The 10,217-nt window shown below is 45.2% G+C and overlaps 1 long non-coding RNA gene across 1 annotated transcript; it reads right to left on the minus strand.

Moving 5' to 3' along the window:
• Positions 1 to 503: 503 nt before the first annotated feature.
• LOC138110791 (uncharacterized) lies at positions 504 to 3,755 on the minus strand. Its single transcript, XR_011151061.1, has 2 exons — positions 2,729 to 3,755; positions 504 to 844 (listed from the first exon to the last, which is right to left on the minus strand). It is a non-coding gene; the product is annotated as an uncharacterized lncRNA (long non-coding RNA).
• Between the last annotated feature and the right edge of the window lie 6,462 nt (positions 3,756 to 10,217).

Raw genomic sequence — 10,217 nt, forward strand, 5'->3', positions numbered from 1 at the left:
GGCAATCTATTTACTGTCCATTTCTGCTAATACTGGGACTTGCACATGGGTAGTACGTGATGGGAGTGAAAAGACAGCAAGTTGGATTTGTGCTGTTGCTGATGCCTGAGATGACAATGACTGTTATCACAGGAGGAGCATTGTTTAGATATTCATCTGGGTCTTGAGATCTTGGCCAGAGTCATCCCAAAGCTGCAGGATAACTTTGATCAGCAGTTGCTCCCAGGGGCCAGCGAGGCTGACAGCATCACTGGATTTACAGGGAAATGACTGGCAAAATGGAAGTATATTTTATGCTTGACAAATGGTAACTATTAGCAGTTATTGTCATCACTTTTTCCTCAATCCACACTTCCAAGTCTCAGGCTCACACTGCAATCTGGTTAATGCTCAGAAGGGAGAACCAGTCACACACACACACACACTCCTGTGTATTTTCCTGGGAAAAATCGCACAGTTGTAACAGGGAAAATGGGACAAAACTGAAACATTTCTCAGCTGCAAGCCCTGGCCAAGCAGGGAGAACTGTGAAATTATGGGACAGTTTTCAGGCAGAAAGGACAGACCCCAGTTTCATGCTTCATTCAAAACTAGGTTACGAAGAGCCTTAGAGGGCACACTGTAGGCAACAGTCTTGAAGAGAGTTCAGAGGACAAGAAAACAGAACAACAAATATTCACCATAAACACCCTTCATTTCAGTTTCCTAAAGTTCCACAAAACCATGCATGAGGAAACCTGGTTTATGTAGTAGAGGCAACTTTGTCCTTATCAGATCTGTGCTTGTTCTCCTGAAAAACCATCTGGAAGTAGCTGGTACTATGTTTTCCACTTGGCTTTCATAGCTGAAAGATTAGAAGTACATATTTGTCATATATATTGACATTCTTATTACCTCTGCAATTAATCTCATTACCTCTCCTGGCTAAGCAATTGCTTTCTGAAGCAGCTGACTGTACCCAATTAAGGAATAAGCTGTGTATATGAAATCACACATTCTCTCAGGAAAGGGATTTTAAACTAAAGTTTATATTAAGTGAGGTTGGAAGGAAATCCATCCTGGCTTTTATCTTAATGGTCTTTTGAATGTCACCTTTCCATTTAGATCCTCTTGTGATAATCAGGGGCTTCCCACTGACACACAAAGGCTTTGGCAGCTCTTTTCATAATACCTGTCCCTTCAGGCAGCACTCTAATTCAGGGAGTTTTAGTGTCTATGCAAAGAAAAGCAGCTCTTATTAAAAAGAGCACACAAACTTCATCCACTCTGAGCCTCATACATTAACCCCTGGTGAAAAGGACTTCCAGTTCCTCTTCATGGAAGTGAAGCCTCATGAATACAGAAAACCCAGTGGACCCTGTTATTCATGCCATGTCCCCTAGCCATCCTCTAGGACAATCGAAAGCCTCAATTAGGAACAAAATTAATTAATAAAATATCAGACAGTAAAATGATCAGACATCAAAAATCTATGTGAGAATTATTAATGAAGCACAAAGAATTTCAGAGTCACAGAATGGGTCAGGTTGCAAAGGACCACAGTGGATCTTTTTGTCCAACCTTACTGCTCAAGCAGGGTCATCCTAGAGCACATGGCATAGGATTGCATCCAGGTGGTTCTTGAGTATCTCCAGTGAGGGAGACTCCACAACCTCTCTAGCAACTGGTCCAGTGCACACTCACCCACACAGTAAAGAATTTTTTCCTTCTGTTCCTCTGGTACTTCCAGTGCATCAGGTTCTGCTCATTGCCTCTTGTCCTATTGCTTTGGCACCCCAGAGAAGAGCCTGGCTCCATCCTCTGCCACCCTCCCTTCAGATACTTAAATACATTTATGAAGTCCCCTCTCAGTTGTCTATTTTCCAGGCTGAACAGGCCCAGCTCCCTCAGTCTTTCCTTGTAAGAGAGATGTTCCAGTCCCCTCTTCATCTTCATAGCCCTTTGCTGGACTCACTCCAGGAGATCCATGTCCATCTGGTCCTGAGGAGCCCAGAACAGGACAACAGCACTCCAGGTCAGGCCTCAACAGGGCTGAGAGGAGGGGCAGGATAACCTCCCTCAACCTACTGCCAATGCTCTTCCTTATGCCCCCAGGACAGCATTGGCCTTCTTGGCCACATGGGCACTGCTGGCTCATGGACAGTTTGTTGTCCACCAGCACCCCCAGATCCTTCTCCACAGAGCTGCTCTCCAGCAGGTCAGCCCCTAGCCTGTGCTAGTGCCTGGGGTTATTATTCCCCAGGTGCAGGACCCTGCATTTGCCTTTGTGGAATTTCAAAAGGGTCCTTGCTGCCCATCTCTCCAACTTGTCAAGGTCCTTCTGAAGGGCAACACAGCCCTCTGGGGTATTGACCACTCCTCACAGCTTTGTGTCATCAGCAAACTTGCTGAGAAGGCATCAGTTCCTTCATCCAAGTCACTGATGAATGAATTAAACAATACTTGGTGCAGTATAGAACCCTGGGGGACACCACTAGGGACGGGCCTCCAACCAGATCCTGTACCGCTATTCCAGCCCTCTGGGATCTGCCATTCAGCCAGGTCTCAGTCCACCACAATGTCCACACATCCAGTCCATGCTTCCTGACTTTGCCTATGAGGATGCTGTGAGAGACAGTGTCAAAAGCCTCATTCAGGTTGAGGTAGACAATATCCACTGCTCTCCCCTCATTCATCCAGGTAGTTGTTTCACTGTAGAAGGCAATCAGGTTGGTCAAGCATCACTTACCTTTAGTTGAATCCATGCTGACGACTGATCACCTTCTTGTCATCCATGTGGCTGGAGATGGCCTCCAGAATGAGGTACTCTTTCCCTTTCCAGGGACTAGGGTGAGGCTGGATGGCCAGTAGTTCCCTGGGTTCTTCTTACCCTTTTGGAAGGCTGAGGTGACACTCACTTTCTTCCAGTCCTTCAGGCACCTCTTCTGATTGCCACAAAGATGATGGTGAGTGGCCCAGCATCATATCTGCCAGTTCTCTCAGCACTTGTGGATGCTTCCTGTCTGGGCCCACAGACTTGTGGATGTCCTCTAGCCCAATCCTCTTCAACCAAGGGAAAGTCTTCCAACATTCCCTTACCCAGGGCTCCCGGGTCAGGGGTTCTTGATGGCTGGTCTTGTCAGTGAAGACCAATGTGAAGAAGGCATTTAATGCCTGTGTTATCACTGCCCATCCTTCATTTACCAACAGGCCCATGTTATCCTTAGTTTTCCTTTTGTTATTGACATACCTTTCCTGTTGTCCTTGACATCCATGCCTGCAATTAATTCCAGATGGGCCTCAGCCATCTTTGTCTTATTTCTACTTATTCTGGCAACCTTTGTATATTCATTCAAAGTGGCCTGACCTATTTATTTTCATCTAGAAGGGTGTATCCATTATGGTTGCATTAGCATTACCAGTCCTATCTGAAATAACTTCTCTGGACCTTTAAAAATTCTGCATTCAAGTTCTTCTTGAAGGTAATTTTCTTCCTGTTCCTTCTACAAAGACAAAACAGCCAGTACTGCCTTTTTTAATATATGCATTTTAATATGTCTGCTACAAGATCCATTAAAAATGCGCCCTCACTGGTAGTAATAGATCTTTTTCTTCATCCTGTCTTAACACTTTTCTTCACCATCACCTCCTTCTATGACTTCTGAAATACAGCAAGCAAGCAATGGAGGGCAGGCAATAAATCCTTCTACACTCCCTATCCAACTTTCTGCCATTACAAATACAAGTCTCCAGGGATAAGTGCTTACCCCAAAAAGGGGAACAAGGAAAAGGAAGAAGCACACGTTATTGCTTCAACAAATGGTGTCGTTAGGATGGCTTTCCCCTATTTCTCTTCACAGCATCACCTGAGAGTGATTGCTTTGATCATTGGGTGCTGTGGGCAGTTAATCTATCAGGGGCTTATTTTGGCAGCACTTTGAAGCACACAGCAGTTGCAGGGCCCATCACCCAGCATAAACTGATGTAGCTCTGTTGCAATGTGATGGTCTGGCCTAACACAAATGAAAAAGTATGCATAGCTGCATGTTGAATGGAAAGATCAAGCTGAATTGCAATGTAATCCTCCTCTAATACTGATGTGGAGGCACAGTCCCAACTTCACAGGGTACAGACAACCAAGAGCACAGAGTTGCTGATTAAACAAATAAACCAGCTCTGATGAGCAGAGAAATGCTGAACTCTTCCATCAGCAGTTCACTGAAGCAAGCTCTCAGCACACAAATAAACAGATGCCAGATGCCCCCCAGAGTAGTGCAACGATATCAAGAAAAATTCAGGTGATGGATGGATATCTAAAGCAGCAAAAAAAAAAAAAAAAAAAAGTATTTCCTTGCACCACTTTAGAGCAATAAAGGAAATATATCTGACACAAAAACTGGCCAGCAACACTGGAATGCTGCACTTCTGCCTGCTTCCTGCCCATTTTAGTTCATCAGCAAGATTGTCATGAAGGTCAATGCGTTTTAATAATGTCATCCAGAGAACAAACAGTTTCCAAATTTTAGTAATTGCTCTGTAAAAACTCAGGATAGAATTCTTGCCCATTCACAAATTTGTCATTTTGTGGGAGAACCTTAAATTGTGAGAGGCTTGATGATAAGCTTATGATAAAAACCCACTAGATGCAAACTTCATTGCCTTTTGCAAGGAGAGCAGAGCAATTCCTGCTATTCCTGTACAAAAGAATGCATGGGGTGAAGCTGGCCCTGCAGCACAACAACCCTGCACTGCTGCTTTCACCTGGTGCCCTGCAGCCCTTGGGTTACCTCATCCTGGGGTGTGCCAGTGCAGCTCCAGATCACCTCTGCAGCTCCAGTGGGTTGCCTATGTGGAGCAATGAATACATGGGCTCCAATCTTGCACTTCTCACTGCACCTTGTGGCATAAATTATGCCAGCACAATACCACCCCTTCCTATCTAGTTGTGCCACATCCTTTCCCAAAAGATTTATTGCCAAATGCTTTACTTTTTTCTTGGCATCAACATGCTGGAAACATTAAATTTATCAGAAACTGTCACTAGCATTTGATCCAGCCCTTGGCAGCAGTGTCTCTCTAAGAGACTTGCACTGCGTATCACCCTGACAAGTTACTCTTGGGGGTTTTCGAAAGGATTTTCATATGATTTGAGATATGAATCACACAGGTATGTGTGGTTACACCATTATGTCACCTACAAGTGGCATAAGTATTTCAGTTACCAGTGAGAAGAAGCACAATCTCAGTTAGCAAACCCAGGAATTTTACAGGTGGAAATAAATCATCCCTTTCCAACCTCAGCTCTCAAGAGAGCACAGCTGTGAAATGACACCTTCAGCATTTATCCACATGGAAGACATTAGCCCAACTTTCCAAATAAGCTGTCACCATGGAGCAAGGGAAAGAAGAACCTCTTACAGCCAGCCTGACAGACATACAGACTTACTCATTAGAGGTGTTCATACCTGACATGTCCATATGGCCTCTGTTTTTCTTACTCATTGGCATTTTGTTTTAGTACAAAACATGACAACAAGAATAAAAGACCTTTTAAAAGACCCTGATATCTGGAATAAAGACATTTGAATAGGTTTAGATCTTCCCATCAAATGAAACAAATGCATGCTCACTTAAGTCTCATTTACAGCCCAGTCTGAGGGAACAGAGTCCTTATTCTGTTCATGTACAGCTTGCATTATGCTAACATCATGTTTGAGTCTGCCTTATGAAGCCTAATGACTTCACCTTTAAGGTATTAGATACAGTATTTAGTTTAAATTGATAAAATACATATAAATTATTTACAAACCCTAATACAATTACATGCCCAGGCTCATGCAAATTCACTTCTCCATTAGCAGAACAGTATAAACATCCTCATGCACAAGAAGCACATTTTTTCCAACCTTTGCCTTGTGATATAAACACTTTATGCAAAACGTATGCATATATAGGTATGTATGCAGATGTATATACAGATGCAGCATTGCTGACTCAGGTTAGTTAACAGAGGTGCATGCATCTGAAAATTGCACAGGAATGAGCTGATAGCTTTCTGTGTTGCCATAATTCTTTCTCCTAGTGTATGTCTTGAGACTTTTAATGAAGCAAAGATCTAATGGGGAAAAAAAACCCCAAAATATCTCCAACTGTATCATTAAAAATGTGATGTCTTGGTGCACAGACAACATGCAGAATCCAGTCCTGACAGCTATTCAGCCTGGACTAACACCATGTGCCTTGCAAGACCAACTGTGTTACCCAGAAGCCAAAAGCCCCTTCTCTAAGAGAATGAGATGTTGGAAGATGGTCACGGGAACCATTCTCATCTCCCTCCCTGCTTACGGCTGTGGGTCCCTCAAATTGGCTTGCAGAGAACTGCTGGGCAAGGCTCTGACTGATAAAGTTACTCATGTTGACATGCTTTCTGTTCAGCATTGAGCTCATGGTGGGTTGGGGTTTGAGCTACTGGTGCTCTGCTGCTCCAGAGAGAGGAAAAAGCTTTAACAATTGCTCTAGGAAGCCGCTAGTTTTCCCTCCAGCCTGAACAGCATTTGCTTTAGAGGGGATGCTTCCCTACCCTCAAGAAGCACATTTGGTTTTTTAGGAGACCATAATTTTTCTAAGATATGCAAAGAAAAGCAGGGAAATAGTCAACAAGCTCAGTCTACCAAAGTGGAATTGTGTGGGGCAAGTGAGGGCTTGTTCATTCTTCCACAGCACAGCTGGGAGCTTCTCAAAGAGAGAAATCACAAGAAAGGTTTGTACTGAAAGTGGAGGCAGCCTGAGCATGGAGGCTGCCATGAGAATGAACACCTATCCTTCTATCCAGTTTAGTTAAAACTCATTTACAAGCCATCAAATAAAACAGGGAAAGTATTTTACAGCACTGCCCTAAGGAAATATTGGTTACATTCCAGAAGTGCTAAAGGGTTGTGACAGCAAAGTACACAAGGCTCAGCAAATGCATATTCAACTAAATTGCATCTGTGGGAAGGTAAAGAGCATGATGCCTGAGGGGCAGGATGCTGTCCAGAGGGACCTGGATAAGCTCAAGAGGTGGGACTATGTCAACCTCATGAGCTTCTATGAGGCTGAATAATAAGGTTAAGTGTAAGGTCGTGCCCTTGGACTGGGGTGACCCCCAGTATCGATACAGGCCGGGGTGTGAAGGGTTTGAGAGCAGCCCTGTGGAGGAGGACTCTGGAGTGCTGGTGGAAGAAAAGCTGGACATAACGGACAATAGTGTGTCCAGCAGGACCAGGGCAGTAATCATCCTCCTGTACTTGGCACTGGTGAGGCTGCATCTCAAATCCTGTGTTCAGTTCTGGGCCCCTTCCGACAAGAAAGACATTGAGGTGCTGGGGTGTGGAGAAGATCCCACCTGCAGTGCTGCATCCAGCTCTGGGGTCCCCAGCACAGGAAGGACACGGATCTGTTGGAATAGGTTTAGAAGAGGGCCACAAAAATTATCAAAGGGATGGAGCACTTCTCTTATGAGGAAAGCCTGGAGAAGAGAAGGTTCTAGGGAAACCTCATTGCTTTTCAGTACTTGAACGGGGCTTACAAAAAAGATGGGGACACGATTTACACTGAAGCCTGTACCAATAGGACGAGGACTAAGGGTTTTAAACTAAAGGAGGGTATACTTAGGCTAGATATAACAAAGACGTTTTTTACAATGAGGGTGGTAAGACACTGGAAGAGGATGCCCAGAGACAGGGTAGATGCCCTATCCCAAGAAAAATTCACTCAGGTTGGACAGGTCTCTGAACAATCTGATCTAGTTGATGTTCCTGCTTATTTCTGGGGGGGGCTGGACTAGATGACCCAAACTATTCTGTGATTCTATGACTGCTCTGCTTATCCCCCACCACTGACTGCAGAGGGACCCTGCAGAACTACGTATTACTGCTCACTGCAGCAATCTAGTGGCTCATGCTGAGCTTTGAGCTTCACTGGGTAACCAGATAACCAGAGGCTGCTACCCAGAAAAAAGGTGTTGGTGCCTGTGGTGTGCATGGGTCCCTCTCATATCACTGGGGAAGAGGCACAGCCTGCACTATTCAGTGCAGTCACAGGATTTTCTCCAGAAGGTTTGGGTTTTGAAAGCCTTCTGTTGCTGTCCTTTCCTTGGGGAGGGAGGGGACATTCAGGGAGAAACAATCTCCTGGTGAGCAGGTTTATCTGCTCTTCATCAGTGCCTGGTGAGTGTCTGTCCTGCTGCACCGGGGCTGCACACAGAAGCCCTGTGGGCAAACAGTTCTCTCACCCAGAATAGGCCATGGTAAGCAGGGCAGTTCATTCTACAGGCACTTCATTTTGTGCAGAAGAGAGTTTGTGTATTGTAGCTTGGGCAGTTAATTAAGAACTGAGAGCACTTTTCCTCGGGCAATGTGCTTGTTCCTTAGAAAGGGTGGTTGATATTATTTATGGCTTGCATTGATCTAACAGCTTGCTGCCAAGGAGAGGAGTCCCACTTTTCCCTCTCTACATTGACACCAGCCCTGGCAGCCCTCTGAGCGGGCTCTGCTCCCTGAGCTGGCAGAAGCAACCTCCCTAAGTCCCAGGGTAGCAGAAACCGGGAGCAAGGGAGTCCCTTGACTGGGAGCCATGGCAGAGGGAAGGGAGCAGAGAGCTGTTGGATCACATCAGCTCCAAGGAGCAAATTTCCTTTTGGTGCTAAACAGAGGTGAGATGAAACCTGCTTGAAACACTGATCTAGCTTCTTGGCATACACAAATAACAATAAAGCTGTTTATGGCATTATTGTCCCGCATGACACCTGCCTCATTCTCTAGGCAGAAGGGGCTGTTCAAAACTCTGTTTCATTCACTGCACAACATGAAGCATGTTAGGCAAGAAACATGGGCCAAAGGGCCCCATTAAGTAATGAAGCACCATTGTAACAAATAGGCACCGACTGTCAAAGTTGAGGAGGAAAGCACAACTTTATTTCTGTAAGCACTTGAACTCCATTGGGAAATATGTCCTTTTGCATGTAGCTGCTAGTGTAATTTTGGTTTTATTGTGAAAAACTGCCTCAAACAGAATGATTTACCAAATCAAACCAATGCAGAGTGGCCCTCTCTGTCTGATAAACAGTCAGGTAGTCAGGTGTTTTAGCTAATTGATCTTGTGCTGCCTGCACCACTTTAGGCCAAGGAGTGCTGCCAGCACCTCCTGTAGCTCTGGTTAATGGGTATGAACTTCTTCACATGTGTCAACTCAGCATCTTGGCACAGGTTTTGAGGACTGAGACTTTGAACTGAAGCACTTGTAGTGACCAGTAGTATCATATAAGTACTTTTGTGGATCAGATCTCTGTTCCCATTCCTATTTTTATGACCTAGAAAACATGAGTTTTGTGCATACACAGCATCACCAAGTATCAAAGTTTATTGCTTTTTTCTGAATATTTAGTATTTTTCTTAAATCTCTTGCCTGTCAAGAATGGGAACATCTTCAATTCCATCAGAACCAAGAAAGTGTGGATTATTCCAAACCTAACTTGATTTGGTTGTAAAGAAAAACTCATACCTGGCGTGCAGCCTGTGGGTGCAGTAGCAGAAGGCACCACTCCCAGGGCTCATTCTCCCTCTTCAGCCACTTGCCTCAGTACAAAATAACACAAAATGGTTTTAACACCTCTGTACAAATCTAGGATTTACAGGCAGGAACTCGGCCCATGACATGAAGTATAGATTAACCCAGGCATATCATGGCATGACAGTGCCAGGCAGAAGGTGGGTGTTCAGAAGGAATTAATGGCTGCCAGCAAGACAACTCTTCCACACCCCTGCCCTGAGGAATCATCCTTCTGGAAGGCCCTGCAGCCCCACCAGCCAGGCAGGACCAGTGTGGATGAGCTGGGCACCAGACAACTGCTACAGGCACCAGCAGGCTGCACCCCGGGCAATGCTCCAGGCAGCTGCAGCAGGTCCGTGCAGGGGGGCCTGGGGTGCACTAATGCACCAGTGCATGCCTTCACTGGGGGTGCTGCTGCAGAGGCTGTGAGCAGCCTTCCAGCTTCATCCTATCACCATGGGCTACACTGCTGCTAGAAAGCTGCTGCTTTAAGCCTGACACTATATAAAAATCCTGACAGGCATCACCTGTACTTTGGTGCAGCTTGTATTTAGAAAACCTGGATAACATGGAATCGTGGCTTTGCTTGTGATCCTGATTTCTTGCTGCAGCGATGCTGTGACTTGAGTCTGGGGGCAGCAGTCAGAGGC

The sequence above is a fragment of the Aphelocoma coerulescens genome, chromosome 5 (assembly GCF_041296385.1).
Source record: "Aphelocoma coerulescens isolate FSJ_1873_10779 chromosome 5, UR_Acoe_1.0, whole genome shotgun sequence".
NCBI classification, from domain to species: domain Eukaryota; kingdom Metazoa; phylum Chordata; class Aves; order Passeriformes; family Corvidae; genus Aphelocoma; species Aphelocoma coerulescens.